Here is a 17,486-nt window from a genome sequence, read left to right on the forward strand (position 1 = left end):
CACTCTACGACACCCTGACACAACCTGTTACACTCAACGACACCCTGACACACCCTGATACACTCTACGACACCCTGACACACCCTGTTACACTCAACGACACCCTGACACATCCTGACACTCTCTACGACACCCTGACACACCCTGATACACTCTACGACACCCTGACACACCCTGACACACTCTACGACACCCTGACACACTCTGATACACTCTGCGACACCCTGACACACCCTGATACACTCTACGACACCCTGACACACCCTGATACACTCTACGACACCCTGACACACCCTGATACACTCTGCGACACCCTGACACACCCTGATACACTCTACGACACCCTGACACACCCTGACACACTCTGCGACACCCTGACACACCCTGATACACTCTACGACACCCTGACACACCCTGATACACTCTACGACACCCTGACACACCCTGACACACTCTGCGGCACCCTGACACACCCTGATACACTCTGCGACACCCTGACACACCCTGATACACTCTACGACACCCTGACACACCCCGATACACTCTACGACACCCTGACACACCCTGATACACTCTACGACACCCTGACACACCCTGACACTCTCTACGACACCCTGACACATTCTGATACACTCTACGACACCCTGACACACCCTGATACACTCTACGACACCCTGACACACTATGATACACTCTGCGACACCCTGACACACCCTGATACACTCTACGACACCCTGACACACCCTGATACACTCTACGACACCCTGACACACCCTGACAAACTCTACGACACCCTGACACACTCTGATACACTCTGCGACACCCTGACACACTCTGATACACTCTACGACACCCTGACACACTCTGATACACTCTACGACACCCTGACACACCCTGACACACTCTACGACACCCTGACACACTCTGATACACTCTGCGACACCCTGACACACCCTGATACACTCTACGACACCCTGACACACCCTGATACACTCTACGACACCCTGACACACCCTGACACACTCTACGACACCCTGACACACTCTGATACACTCTACGACACCCTGACACACCCCGAAACACTCTACGACACCCTGACACACCCCGATACACTCTACGACACCCTGACACACTCTGATACACTCTACGACACCCTGACACACCCCGATACACTCTACGACACCCTGACACACCCTGATACACTCTACGACACCCTGAGGCACTGTACGACAACCTAACACACTATACGACACCGTAACACACTCTACGACACCCTGACGCACCGTGACACACTCTGTGACACCATGACACACCGTGACACACGCTACGACGCCATGACGCACTTCACTTGTGGGGTACAGAAGATGCACCTCAGAGGAAGCTTGAGGTGGGTTTAAGTCATCATTGGGGTACTTCACTGTCATTTCCCTATGTGTGAACACTAACTAGTTTGCAGATGATGCAAGGATAATGAAGGACGTGAAAGAGAGGGAGATTCCATTAGCTTACGATGGGACCTAGACGGGTCTCCAACGTTGGTGTGATACAAGGAGTGATCACACTCAACCCGGGTAAATGAAAAGTAATGAGGATGTGACATGATGACTGAGGGTCATCTATATCAGTATTATACAACACAAGGTAAGCTGCAGGAGTCTGTGTGTGAGAGAGAGGTTTGAGAGTCGTCATCGTCCCTAAACTGTTGCTCAGAGTCCCACCTTTGGAGGACAGTTTAGGGAACCAACTGTAGTCTGTCATGTATCGGCCTCGCGTTGAGATTCATGGTTGTGGAAATATTCAGCAAACTGCTTCTATCCTTCATGAGGCCAACAATAGAACATGCTTCTCAAGTTTGGTCACTGGACCTAAAAACACATTAGAAACCTAATGGATAAGGTCAAGAGGAGGATACCAAAGATGGTACCAGATTTAAGAGAGGTGAGGTTCAAGGAAAGGTCAGATGCCTTAAGTTTGCCTACTGTGGAAGAAGGATGAGTGAGGGGCGATCTGATCATAACATACGAGCTTCTAAGACAGACTGGTGACTTAGTGAATAGTTCTTGGAAACCTGTAAGGACAGAACAACCAGAGAACATAACATGATAATTCAAGAGACGTGAAAAAAAGACAAGAGGAAATGCTTTAATAGTCAAATAATGGTAGGTGAATGAAGTAAGATCAATGAAGACATGGATGATGAAGACGCCACACAGAAACTTAACAATTTGTACAACAGTAGACACTGTTCATGAGACCGGGGCCATACGAGTGTAAGACCCCCTCCCCTGTACGGTACAAATAAGTAATTACACACATCGTCACTGATCGTGAGTCAGCACGGGTTCATCCGAGGCTGAGCTTGCATGGGTTCGAGTCCTGTGCGCGGCAGTCAGTCCTCACCCAACCCAGGTGGTCATCCTTCCGTCAGGGCTGGTCGATAAACAGGTACCTGCCATATGATGGAGTGTGTGTGTGTGTGTGTGTGTGTGTGTGGTGTGTGTGTGTGTGTGTGTGTGTGTGTGTGTGTGTAGCTACGCTGTATTTTGTGTTCTGACAAAAAGGAATTTAAAAGCTAAGCTTAGTTGACTGTATCTTCAACACGTCCTGGAGACGTGGAATAAATGATTACAGTATCCTGGAAGCGAACCGACCTGCCACGTGCCAGAACTGGGGTTCGAATCTTAAGCTGCTATGAATATGTCGTTATCATTGTTTACCGTGTACCTCGGTGGATGGATGGGGCCTCCCTGGGTGCTTTGAGGCTCCCGGGAACAAAGACTCTCCCATGTTTGTCCTACTGGGATATGACTGCACACCGACACACATTTCTTCCCCGTCGTCCTCCCTGGTGTTGTGTGGCCTGACAACACTCCACATACCTACGTCCTTATTTAGCACACGCTTACGTATCCCCACCTCCCTCCTCCACTGCAATGTTCATCCTCCCTCAGGAGTGACACAGATCACAACGCACTTTTTATCACTGGAACAAGGTAAAGTTATATTTGTTCTATGTTCTCTGTATCGCATGAATACTCTCGGCTGAGGATGCTGGTGTTGGTGGAACGCCAACAAAACGTCTGGACTTACAGCAACTCTACTTGTGGGTCACAGCTCGACGTGACGACAAAAATAAGCAGTATATCTTTTTGGATGAATATCAGACTAAATAAGATTAGTTTACTATCTAAAAATAATTCAGATATATGAAATTCAGGTTAACGCAAAATTGCTCAAGTGATTTATTATTGGAACGAGTCTCATACTTATGGAAAATATGATTAATGGAATGGTCTTTAGGAGGATTAATCTAAGCTGATCACAAATGGCATTCTGATGAAAATATGTGGATAAATTGATGGTGTCCTTACCGTCACGAGGAAATGATCTCATAATGGACAGTCGCCATTAGTGGTACCATGAGTGGAGGACATAATGCTGGCATATCAAACCTAACTCGTTTTTCCTTTAATGTTAGCCGAGACAACAAGGACAAGTGTTACCAACCTCGAGGGGAGGATGAACAGCTGGGTGAACTGTGGACACACTCTGATTGTCCACACAGGGTAGAGCCCGTGTCTGCGTCATGGGTAGTAACGCCAAGATTCTGCACCTCGGTGGTCTACAACTAAGTCTGGCAAAAAACAATGAAATTCGATATTAATAAGTGAAACTGACATCAGCTTAACCTGCTTCGTACAACACAGACATCCAAGCCATCAATGCAAGATATAAATTTCTTACTAAACTTGCAAGGCTTATATGTAACACCAAACTGATATTAACAATTACGACCGTTAAATCATTTTTTTGGTCCATTCTAAACCTTCATGATGAACAGAGGATTATGAACACTTATCTGATTGCATTGTCTTTCCTGCTTGATGTTGTACAGACAACTCCATCAGTCATAGCACATCTTTGCTGAGAAAATATATATTATATATATATATATATATATATATATATATATATATATATATATATATATATATATATATATATATATATATATATATATCTATATATATATATATATATATATATATATATATATATATATATATATATATATATATATATATATATATATATATACATATATATGTATATATATATATATATATATATATATATATATATATATATATATATATATATATATATATATATATATATATATATATATATATATATATATATATATATATATATATATATATATATATATATATATATATACATATATACGCATATATATATATATATATATATATATATATATATATATATATATATATATATATATATATATATATATATATATATATATATATATATATACTTAGAAAAGCAAATGGATTTGTATGTAGCATTTATGGATCTGGAGAAGGCATATGATAGAGTTGATAGAGATGCTCTGTGGAAGGTATTAAGAATATATGGTGTAGGAGGAAAGTTGTTACAAGCAATGAAAAGTTTTTATCGAGGATGTAAGGCATGTGTACGTGTAGGAAGAGAGGAAAGTGATTGGTTCTCAGTGAATGTAGGTTTGCGGCAGGGGTGTGTGATGTCTCCATGGTTGTTTAATTTGTTTATGGATGGGGTTGTTAGGGAGGTGAATGCAAGAACTTTGGAAAGAGGGGCAAGTATGAAGTCTGTTGGGGATGAGAGAACTTGGGAAGTGAGTCAGTTGTTGTTCGCTGATGATACAGCGCTAGTGGCTGATTCATGTGAGAAACTGCAGAAGCTGGTGACTGAGTTTGGTAAAGTGTGTGGAAGAAGAAAGTTAAGAGTAAATGTGAATATGAGCAAGGTTATTAGGTACAGTAGGGTTGAGGGTCAAGTCAATTGGGAGGTGAGTTTGAATGGAGAAAAACTGGAGGAAGTGAAGTGTTTTAGATATCTGGGAGTGGATCTGGCAGCGGATGGAACCATGGAAGCGGAAGTGGATCATAGGGGGGGGGGGAGGGGGCGAAAATTCTGGAGGCCTTGAAGAATGTGTGGAAGTCGAGAACATTATCTCGGAAAGCTAAAATGGGTATGTTTGAAGGAATAGTGGTTCCAACAATGTTGTATGGTTGCGAGGCGTGGGCTATGGATAGAGTTGTGCGCAGGAGGATGGATGTGCTGGAAATGAGATGTTTGAGGACAATGTGTGGTGTGAGGTGGTTTGATCGAGTGAGTAACTTAAGGGTAAGAGAGATGTGTGGAAATAAAAAGAGCGTGGTTGAGAGAGCAGAAGAGGGTGTTTTGAAGTGGTTTGGGCACATGGAGAGAATGAGTGAGGAAAGATTGACCAAGAGGATATATGTGTCGGAGGTGGAGGGAACGAGGAGAAGAGGGAGACCAAATTGGAGGTGGAAAGATGGAGTGAAAAAGATTTTGTGTGATCGGGGCCTGAACATGCAAGAGGGTGAAAGGAGGGCAAGGAATAGAGTGAATTGGATCGATGTGGTATACCGGGGTTGACGTGCTGTCAGTGGATTGAATCAAGGCATGTGAAGCGTCTGGGTAAACCATGGAAAGCTGTGTAGGTATGTATATTTGCGTGTGTGGACGTATGTATATACATGTGTATGGGGGGGGTTGGGCCATTTGTTTCGTCTGTTTCCTTGCGCTACCTCGCAAACGCGGGAGACAGCGACAAAGTATAATAAAATAAATAATATATATATATTGTTTTTTTACTATTCGCCATTTCCCGCGTTAGCATGGTAGCGAGCGCCAAGAACAAATGTCTGAGCCTTTGAGGGAATATCCTCACTTGCCCCCTTCTCTGTTCCTTCTTTTGGAAAAGTAAAAACGCGAAGGGAGGATTTCCAGCCCCCCGCTCCCCTTTTCGTCGCCTTCTACGACACGCAGGGAATACGTGGGAAGTATTCTTTCTCCCCTATTCCTATGAGTCCACGGGGAAAGTGAATCACGATGAGTTCCCAAGTGCACTTTCGTGTAATAATCGCATCATCAGGGAAGACACAAGAGAGAAATATAACAGTCAATTGATATACATAGAAGAGACGAAGCTAGGACGCCATTTGGTAAATATGCGATTGTCCATAGGAATATCTTGATCACGCGCAAAATTGTGATCCTTTGCAATATATATATATATATATATATATATATATATATATATATATATATATATATATATATATATATATATATATATATATATATATATATAAATATATATATATATATATATATATATATATATATATATATATATATATATATATATACTTATATATATATATATATATATATATATATATATATATATATACATATATATATATATATATATATATATATATATATATATATATATATATATATATATATATATATATATATATATATATATATATATATATATATATATATATATATATATATATATATATATATATATATATATATATATATATATATATATATATGTATATATATATATATGTATATATATATATATATATATATATATATATATATATATATATATATATATATATATATATATATATATATATATATATATATATATATATATATATATATATATATATATATATATATATATATTATATATATATATATATATATATATATATATATATATATATATATATATATATATATATATATATATATATATATATATATATATATATATATATATATATATATATATATATATATATATATATATATATATATATATATATATATATATATATATATATATATATATATATATATATATATATATATATATATATATATATATATATATATATATATATATATATATATATATATATATATATATATATATATATATATATATATATATATATATATATATATATATATATATATATATATATATATATATATATATATATATATATATATATATATATATATATATATATATATATATATATATATATATATATATATATATATATATATATATATATATATATATATATATATATATATATATATATATATATATATATATATATATATATATATATATATATATATATATATATATATATATATATATATATATATATATATATATATATATATATATATATATATATATATATATATATATATATATATATATATATATATATATATATATATATATATATATATATATATATATATATATATATATATATATATATATATATATATATATATATATATATATATATATATATATATATATATATATATATATATATATATATATATATATATATATATATATATATATATATATATATATATATATATATATATATATATATATATATATATATATATATATATATATATATATATATATATATATATATATATATATATATATATATATATATATATATATATACAGCGCTGGTGGCTGATTCATGTGAGAAACTGCAGAAGCTGGTGACTGAGTTTGGTAAAGTGTTTGGAAGAAGAAAGTTAAGAGTAAATGTGAATAAGAGCAAGGTTATTAGGTACAGTAGGGGTGAGGGTCAAGTCAATTGGGAGGTGAGTTTGAATGGAGAAAAACTGGAGGAAGTGAAGTGTTTTAGATATCTGGGAGTGGATCTGTCAGCGGATGGAACCATGGAAGCGGAAGTGGATCATAGGGTGGGGGAGGGGGCGAAAATTTTGGGAGCTTTGAAAAATGTGTGGAAGTCGAGAACATTATCTCGGAAAGCAAAAATGGGTATGTTTGAAGGAATAGTGGTTCCAACAATGTTGTATGGTTGCGAGGCGTGGGCTATGGATAGAGATGTGCGCAGGAGGATGGATGTGCTGGAAATGAGATGTTTGAGGACAATGTGTGGTGTGAGGTGGTTTGATCGAGTGAGTAACGTAAGGGTAAGAGAGATGTGTGGAAATAAAAAGAGCGTGGTTGAGAGAGCAGAAGAGGGTGTTTTGAAATGGTTTGGGCACATGGAGAGAATGAGTGAGGAAAGATTGACCAAGAGGATATATGTGTCGGAGGTGGAGGGAACGAGGAGAAGAGGGAGACCAAATTGGAGGTGGAAAGATGGAGTGAAAAAGATTTTGTGTGATCGGGGCCTGAACATGCAGGATGGTGAAAGGAGGGCAAGGAATAGAGTGAATTGGAGCGATGTGGTATACAGGGGTTGACGTGCTGTCAGTGGATTGAATCAAGGCATGTGAAGCGTCTGGGGTAAACCATGGAAAGCTGTGTAGGTATGTATATTTGCGTGTGTGGACGTATGTACATGTGTATGGGGGGGGGGGTGGGGTTGGGCCATTTCTTTCGTCTGTTTCCTTGCGCTACCTCGCAAACGCGGGAGACAGCGACAAAGTATAAAAAAAAAAAAAAAAAAAAAAAAAAAATATATATATATATATATATATATATATATATATATATATATATATATATATATATATATATATATATATATATATATATATATATATATATATATATATATATATATATATATATATATATATATATATATATATATATATATATATATATATATATATATATATATATATATGAGTGGGGAGGTGATAACAGGTAGTGGTGATGTGAGAAGGAGATGGAGTGAGTATTTTGAAGGTTTGTTGAATGTGTTTGATGATAGAGTGGCAGATATAGGGTGTTATGGTCGAGGTGGTGTGCAAAGTGAGAGGGTTAGGGACAATAATTTGGTAAACAGAGAAGAGGTAGTAAAAGCTTTGCGGAAGATGAAAGCCGGCAAGGCAGCAGGTTTGGATGGTATTGCAGTGGAATTTATTAAAAAAGGAGGTTACTGTATTATTGACTGGTTGGTAAGGTTATTTAATGTATGTATGACTCATGGTGAGGTGCCTGAGGATTGGCGGAATGCGTGCATAGTGCCATTGTAGAAAGGCAAAGGTGATGAGAGTGAGTGCTCAAATTACGGAGGTGTGGGTTTGTTGAGTGTTCCTGGTAAATTATATGGGAGGGTATTGATTGAGAGGGTGAAGGCATGTACAGAGCATCAGATTGGGGAAGAGCAGTGTGGTTTCAGAAGTGGTAGAGGTTGTGTGGATCAGGTGTTTGCTTTGAAGAATGTATGTGAGAAATACTTAGAAAAGCAAATGGATTTGTATGTAGCATTTATGGATCTGGAGAAGGCATATGATAGAGTTGATAGAGATGCTCTGTGGAAGGTATTAAGAATATATGGTGTGGGAGGCAAGTTGTTAGAAGCAGTGAAAAGTTTTGATCGAGGATGTAACGCATGTGTACGTGTAGGAAGAGAGGAAAGTGATTGGTTCTCAGTGAATGTAGGTTTGCGGCAGTGGTGTGTGATGTCTCCATGGTTGTTTAATTTGTTTATGGCTGGGGTTGTGAGGGAGGTGAATGCAAGAGTTTTGGAAAGAGGGGCAAGTATGAAGTCTGTTGGGGATGAGAGAGCTTGGGAAGTGAGTCAGTTGTTGTTGGCTGATGATACAGCGCTGGTGGCTGATTCATGTGAGAAACTGCAGAAGCTGGTGACTCAGTTTGGTAAAGTGTGTGAAAGAAGAAAGTTAAGAGTAAATGTGAATAAGAGCAAGGTTATTAGGTACAGTAGGGTTGAGGGTCAAGTCAACTGGGAGGTAAGTTTGAATGGAGAAAACCACCTCACACCACATATTGTCCTCAAACTTCTCATTTCCAGCACATCCATTCTCCTGCGCACAACTCTATCCATAGCCCACGCCTCGCAACCATACAACATTGTTGGAACCTCTATTCCTTCAAACATACCCATTTTTGCTTTCCGAGATAATGTTCCCGACTTCCAAACATTCTTCAAGGCTCCCAGAATTTTCGCCCCCTCCCCCACCCTATGATTCACTTCCGCTTCCATGGTTCCATCCGCTGCCAGATCCACTCCAAGATATATAAAACACTTTACTTCCTCCAGTTTTTCTCCATTCAAAGTTACCTCCCAACTGACTTGACCCTCAACCCTACCGTACCTAATAACCTTGCTCTTATTCACATTTACTCTTAACTTTCTTCTTTCACACACTTTACCAAAGTCAGTCACCAGCGTCTGCAGTTTCTCACATGAATCAGCCACCAGCGCTGTATCATCAGCGAACAACGACTGACTCACTTCCCAAGCTCTCTCATCCACAACAGACTGCATACTTTCCCCTCTTTCCAAAACTCTTGCATTCACCTCCCTAACAACCCCATCCATAAACAAATTAAACAACCATGGAGACATCACACACCCCTGCCGCAAACCTACATTCACTGAGAACCAATCACTTTCCTCTCTTCCTAAATGTACACATACCTTACATCTTCGATAAAAACTTTTCACTGCTTCTAACAACTTGCCTCTCACACCATATATTCTTAATACCTTCCACAGAGCATCTCTATCAACTCTATCGTATGCCTTCTCCTGATACATAAATACTACATACAAATCCATTTGTTTTTCTAAGTATTTCTCACATACATTCTTCAAAGCAAACATGTGATCCACACATCCTCTACCTCTTCTGAAACCACACTGCTCTTCTCTAGTCTGATGCTCTGTACATGCCTTCACCCTCTCAATCAATAGCCTCCCATATAATTTCCCAGGAATACACAACAAACTTATACCTCTGTAATTTGAGCACTCACTCTTATTCCCTTTGCCTTTGTACAATGGCACTATGCAAGCATTTCGCCAATCCTCAGGCACCTCACCACGAATCACACATACATTAAATAAACTTACTAACCAGTCAACAATACAGTCACCCCTTTTTTAATAGATTCCACTGCAATACCATCCAAACCTGCTGCCTTGTCAGCTTTCATCTTCCGCAAAGCTTTTACTACCTCTTCTCTGTTTATCAAATCATTTTCCCTAACCCTCTCACTTTGCACACCACCTCGACCAAAACACCCTATATCTGCCATTCTATCATGAAACATATCTAACACACCTTCAAAATACTCACTCCATCTCCTTCTCACATCACCACTACTTGTTATCACCTCCCCATTAGCCCCCTTCACTGAAGTTCCCATTTGCTCTCTTGTTTTACGCACTTTATTTACCTCCTTCCAAAACATCTTTTTATTCTCCCCATAATCTAATGATACTTTCTCACCCCAACTCTCATTTGCCCTCTTTTTCACCTCTTGCACCTTTCTCTTGACTTCCTGCCTCTTTCTTTTATACCTCTCCCACTCATTTGCATTTTTTCCCTCCAAAAACGTCCAAATGCCTCTCTCTTCTCTTTCACTAATAATCTTACTTCTTCATCCCACCACTCACTACCTTTTCTAATCAACCCACCTCCCACGCTTCTCATGCCACAAGCATCTTTTGCGCAGGCCATCAATGCTTCCCTAAATACATCCCATTCCTCCCCCACTCCCCTTACCTCCTTTGTTCTCACCTTTTTCCATTCTGTACTCAGTCTCTCCTGGTACTTCCTCACACAAGTCTCCTTCATAAGCTCACTTATTCTCACCACTCTCTTCACCCCAACATTCTCTCTTTTTTTCTGAAAACCCCCACAAATTTTCACCTTCGCCTCCACCAGATAATGATCAGACATCCCTCCAGTTGCACCTCTCAGCACATTAACATCCAAAAGTCTCTCTTTCGGGCGCCTATCAATTAATACGTAATCCAATATCGGTCTCTGGTCATGTCTCCTACTTACATACGTATACTTATGTATATCTCGCTTTTTAAACCAGGTATTCCCAATCACTAGTCCTTTTTCAGCACATGAATCTAGAAGGTCTTCACCATTTCCATTTACAACACTGAACACTCCATGTATACCAAATATTCCCTCAACTGACACATTACTCACCTTTGCATTCAAATCACTCATCACTATAACCCGGTCTTGTGCATCAAAACCACTAACACACTCATTCAGCTGCTCCGAAAACGCTTGGCTCTCATGATCTTTCTTCTCATGCACAGGTGCATATGCACCAATAATCACCCATCTCTCTCCATCAACTTTCAGTTTTATCCGTATCAATCTAGAATATACTTTCTTACATTCTATCACATACTCCCACATCTCCTGTTTCAGGAGTAGTGCTACACCTTCCTTTGCTCTTGTCCTCTCACTAACCCCTGACTTTACTCCCAAGACATTCCCAAACCACTCTTCCCCTTTATCCTTGAGCTTCGTTTCACTCAGAGCCAAAGCATCCAATTTCCTTTCCTCAAACATACTACGTATCTCTCCTTTTTTCTCATCTTGGTTCCATCCACACACATTTAGACACCCCAATCTGAGCCTTCGAGGAGGATGAGCACTCCTCGCGTGACTCCTTCTTCTGTTTCCCCTTTTAGAAAGTTAAAATACAAGGAGGGGAGGTTTTATATATATATATATATATATATATAAATGAATGCTCATATTACAGAGGTGTAAGTTTGTTGAGTATTCCTGGGAAATTGTATAGGAGGGCACTGATTGAGAAGGTAAAGGTGTGTACAGACTATCAGACTGGGGAAGAGCAGTGTGGTTTCAGAAGTGGTGGACGATGTGTTGTGGGAGCAGCTGAGTGTTAGCAGCTTTGATGCACGAGACCGAGTTATAGTGATGGGTGACTTTGAATGCAAAGGTGAGTAATGTGGCAGTTGAGGGTATGATTGGTGTACATGGGGTGTTCAGTGTTGTAAATGGAAATGTTGAAGAGGTTGTAGATATGTGTGCTGAAAAAGGAATGGTGATAGGGAATACCTGGTTTAAAGAGAGAGATATACACAAGTATACGTATGTAAGTAGGAGGGATGGTCAGAGAGCGTTACTGGACTACGTGTTAATTGATATGGGCATAAAAGAGAAACTTTTGGATGTTAATGTGCTGAGAGGTGCAACTGGAGGTATGTCTGATTATTATCTTGTGGAGGTGAAGGTGAACATTTATAGAGGTTTTCAGAAAAGAAGAGGGAGTGTTGTGGTGAAGAGAGTGGTGAGAGTAAGTAAGCTTGGAAAGGAGACTTGTGTCAGGAAGTACAAGGAGAGATTAAGTGCAGAATGGAAAAAGGTTGGATCTAATGAAGAAAGGGGAATGGGGGAAGAATGGGATGTATTTAGAAAGCAGTAATGTCTCAAAAGATGCATATGGCATAAGAAAGGTGGGAGGTGGGCTGATTAGAATGGGTAGTGAGTGGTGGGATGAAGAAGTATATTTGTTTGTGAAAGAGAAGAGAGAAGCATTTGGACGATTTCTGCAGGGTAATAGTGCAAATGACTGGGTGATGTATAAAAGAAAGAGGCAAGAGGTCAAGAGAAAGGTGCAAGAGGTGAAAAAGAGGGTAAATGAGAGTTGGGGTGAGAGAGTATAGCGAAAAATTTAGGGAGAACAAAAAGATGTTTTGGAAGGAGGTAAATAAAGTAAGACAAGAGAACAAATGGGAACATCGGTGAAGGGGTCGAATGGAGAGGTATTAACAAGTAGTGGTAAAGTGAGAAGGATATGGAGTGAGTATTTTGAGGGTTTGTTGAGTTTGTTTGATGATAGAGTGGCAGATATAGGGTGTTTTGGTCGAGGTGGTGTGTTCAAGGTGATAGGGTCAGGGAGAATGGTTTGGTAAACAAGGAAGTGGTAGTGAAAGCTTTGCGGAAAATGAAAGCCGGCAAGAAGGCGGGTTCGGATGGGATTGCAGTGGAATTCATCAAAAAAGGGGGTGACTGTGTTGTTGACTGGTTGGTGAGGATATTCAATGTATGTATGATTCATGGTGAAGTGCCTGAGGATTGGCGGAATGCATGCATAGTGCCATTGTACAAAGGCAAAGGGATAAAGGTGAGTGTTCAAATTACAGAGGTATAGATTTCTTGAGTATTCCTGGGAAATTATATGGGGGGGTGTAGACTGAGAGGGTAAAAGCATGTACAGAGCATCAGATTGAGGAAGAGCAGTGAGGCTTCAGAAGTGGAGAAGATGTGTGGATCAGGTGTTTGCTTTGAAGAATGTATGCGAGAAATACTTAGAAAAACATGGATTTGTATGTAGCATTTATGGATCTGGAGAAGGCATATGATAGAGTTGATAGAGATACTCTGTGGAAGGTATTAAGAGTATATGGTGTGTATATGGGTGTAGGGCATGTGAACGGGTAGGAAGAGGAAAGTTATTGGTTCTCAGTGAATGTAGGTTTGTGGCAGGGATGCGTGATGTTTCCATGGTTTAATTTGTTTATGGATAGGGTGGTTAGGGAGGTGAATGCAAGAGTTTTGAAGAGAGGGGCAAGTATACAGTCTGTTGTGGATGAGAGAGCTTCGAAATTGAGTCAGTTCTTGTTAGCTGATGATACAGCGCTGGTGGCTGACTCGGGGTGAGAAACTGCAGATGCAGGTGACTGAGTTTGGTAAAGTGTGCGAAAGAAGCAAGCTGGGGTTATATGTGAAGGGGATTAGGTTCAGTAGCACACCTTTCACCTTCTTGTATATTCAGGTCCCGATCGCTCAAAATCTTTTTCACTCCATCCTTTCACCTCCAATTTGGTCTCCCACTTCTCCTCGTTCCCCCTACCTCTGACACATATATCTTCTTTGTCAATCTTTCCTCACCCATTCTCTCCATGCGACCAAACCATTTCAGTACACACTCTTCTGCTCTCTCAACCACACTCTTTTTATCATCACACATTTTTCTTACCCTTTCATACTTACTTTATCGAACCACCTCAGACCACATATTGTCCTCAAACATCTCGTTTCCAACACATCCACCCTCCTCTGCACAACCCTATCTATCGCCCATGCCTCACAACCACATAACATTGTTGGAATCACTATTCCTTCAAACATACCCATTTTTGCTCTCTGAGATAACGGTATGCCTTCCACACATTCCCTAACGTTCTCAGAATCTTTGCCCCTCCCTACCCTGTTAGCTTTGATGTTTCCTCACTTTTCAAAAAGTTCCAGTTGATGACCCTTTAGAATAAATATTTCATGTTTTGGATGATATTCATTTACCTGTTTCAAAGTCTGTTTTCATTGATAGAATTGTGCATGCATGTATGGAGATGATTTTCTTTGTGTTTGGGCGACAAATAAAATTTACAAACATTTCTCCCCTTACTTAACAATTTAGTATCTTCCATCATATTTACTGTAGAAAATGAAAATAATGGTATGTTACCATTTTTGGATTGCATGATCCTTAGGCAAGGAAACAAGTTTAAGTTTAGCATATACAGAAAACCTACCAATGTATGTTCATATATCCATTATTACTCATCTCAACATGACAGAGTTAAAGTATCATCATTTCAATTTATGTTCCTTAGGGCATTACGTATTTGCAGTCCAGAGTTTATTGATGATGAGTTTAAGAAGATACATTCTATTGGATCTAAGTCAAAGTACCCTAGATCTTTCATTGATAAATCCCTTAAGTTAGCAAAGCAATCATTTTATAGAGTTAAGCCCAAACCTCCTATTGACACCAAGAATCTTTTAGTTCTCCCTTTTGATGATAATTTTACTTTACTTCCCATGATGCTTGAATCCTTTAATGTAAATGTTGCCCTCAGCAACAATAATACTATAAAGAATATCTTAATCAGGAATCACCAGTAAATTCTCCTGGGTGAATCTATAAAGTGCCATGTAGAAATTGTGATAAGTTTTATGTTGGGCAAAGTTTTAAGGATCTTTCTGTTAGACTTAAGCAGGATGAATATAGTATAAAAACGGGACAAAAATCAAATGCCTTGTTTAATCTCCTTAACAACTATGATCATTGTATTGACTGGAGTAATGCCATCTCAGTTATCAACTCTAACTCCAGTACCACCAGACACATCATAAAATCTTCTATTACAAAATATACAAAGAATTATAATCTTAATATTAGTGAAGGTTTATAAAAATTAGATAACATTATTGTCGATAAACTTTGTAAATAATTCACCTTCTTGCCCACATAATAAGTTTATGATACGCTCGTTGTCTGTCTTTGAAAATTGCATGCTTACCAAATGGCGTTCTAGCCACTTATTTTCGTTGTATATCAACTGACTGTTACATTTCTCTCTTGTGTCTCCCCTGATAATGCGATTCTTACACGAAAGTGCACTTGGGAACTTATCGTGTTTTATTTTCCCCTTGGACTCATTGGAATACACTTGATCACGCATAAAATTGTGATCCTTTACAATATATATATATATATATATATATATATATATATATATATATATATATATATATATATATATATATATATATGAACAAAGTGCATATGAGCGCGCACCTTCATAGAACGTATAAACCTCCAACGGCCAGGATCGAACCCGGGACCCCTGTGCAACAGGCGGGGGCGCTACTGTTAGACTATGATCACCCCTGCACAGGGGTCCCGGGCTCGATTCTGGCTGTTGGAGGTTTGTATCATATATATATATATATATATATATATATATATATATATATATATATATATATATATATATATATGGGAGCGGGGGGCTGGAAATCCTCACCTCTCATTATTTTTTTTTAATTTTCCAAAAGAGGAACAGAGAAGGGGACCAGGTGAGGATATTCCCTCAAAGGCCCAGTTCTCTGTTCCTAACGCTACCTCGCTAACGCGGGAAATGGCGAATAGTTTGAAAGAAAGAAAGAATACTTCCCACGTATTCCCTGCGTGTCGTAGAAGGCGACTAAAAGGGGAGGGAGCGGGGGGCTGGAAATCCTCCCCTCTCGTTTTTTTTTTTTTTTTTTTTTTCAAAAAGAAGGAACAGAGAACGAGGCCAGGTGAGGATATTCCCTCAGAGGCCCAGTCCTCTGTTCTTAACGCTACCTTGCTAACGCGGGAAATGGCGAATAGTATGAAAGAAAGAAAAGAATATATATATATATATATATATATATATATATATATATATATATATATATATATATATATATATATATATATATATATATATATATATATATATATATATATATATATATATATATATATATATATATATATATATATATATATATATATATATATATATATATATATATATATATATATATATATATATACTATATATATATATATATATATATATATATATATATATATATATATATATATATATATATATATATATATATATATATATATATATATATATATATATATATATATATAACATATCACCTCCACATTTGCGCCCTTCACTGAAGTTCCCATTTGCTCCCTTGTCTTACGCACTTTATTTACCTCCTTCCAGAACATCTTTTTATTCTCCCTAAAATCTAATGATACTCTCTCACCCCAACTCTCATTTGCCCTTTTTTTCACCTCTTGCACCTTTCTCTTGACCTCCTGTCTCTTTCTTTTATACGTCTCCCACTCAATTTCATTTTTTCCCTGCAAAAATCGTCCAAATGCCTCTCTCTTCTCTTTCACTTCTCTTTCTTACTTCTTCATCCCACCACTCACTACCCTTTCTAATCAA

General features: G+C 37.8%; 1 protein-coding gene across 1 annotated transcript in view; it reads right to left on the reverse strand.

Moving 5' to 3' along the window:
- LOC139763339 (substance-K receptor-like) overlaps positions 1–17,486 on the reverse strand; it is a 571,743-nt gene that overhangs the window by 321,599 nt on the left and 232,658 nt on the right. The window contains exon 2 of the mRNA XM_071689360.1: positions 3,508–3,634. The gene's annotated coding sequence lies outside the window, so the exon portion shown is untranslated. The remainder of the gene's footprint in view (positions 1–3,507; positions 3,635–17,486) is intronic.

Source organism: Panulirus ornatus, chromosome 46, assembly GCF_036320965.1.
Source record: "Panulirus ornatus isolate Po-2019 chromosome 46, ASM3632096v1, whole genome shotgun sequence".
Classification (NCBI taxonomy): domain Eukaryota; kingdom Metazoa; phylum Arthropoda; class Malacostraca; order Decapoda; family Palinuridae; genus Panulirus; species Panulirus ornatus.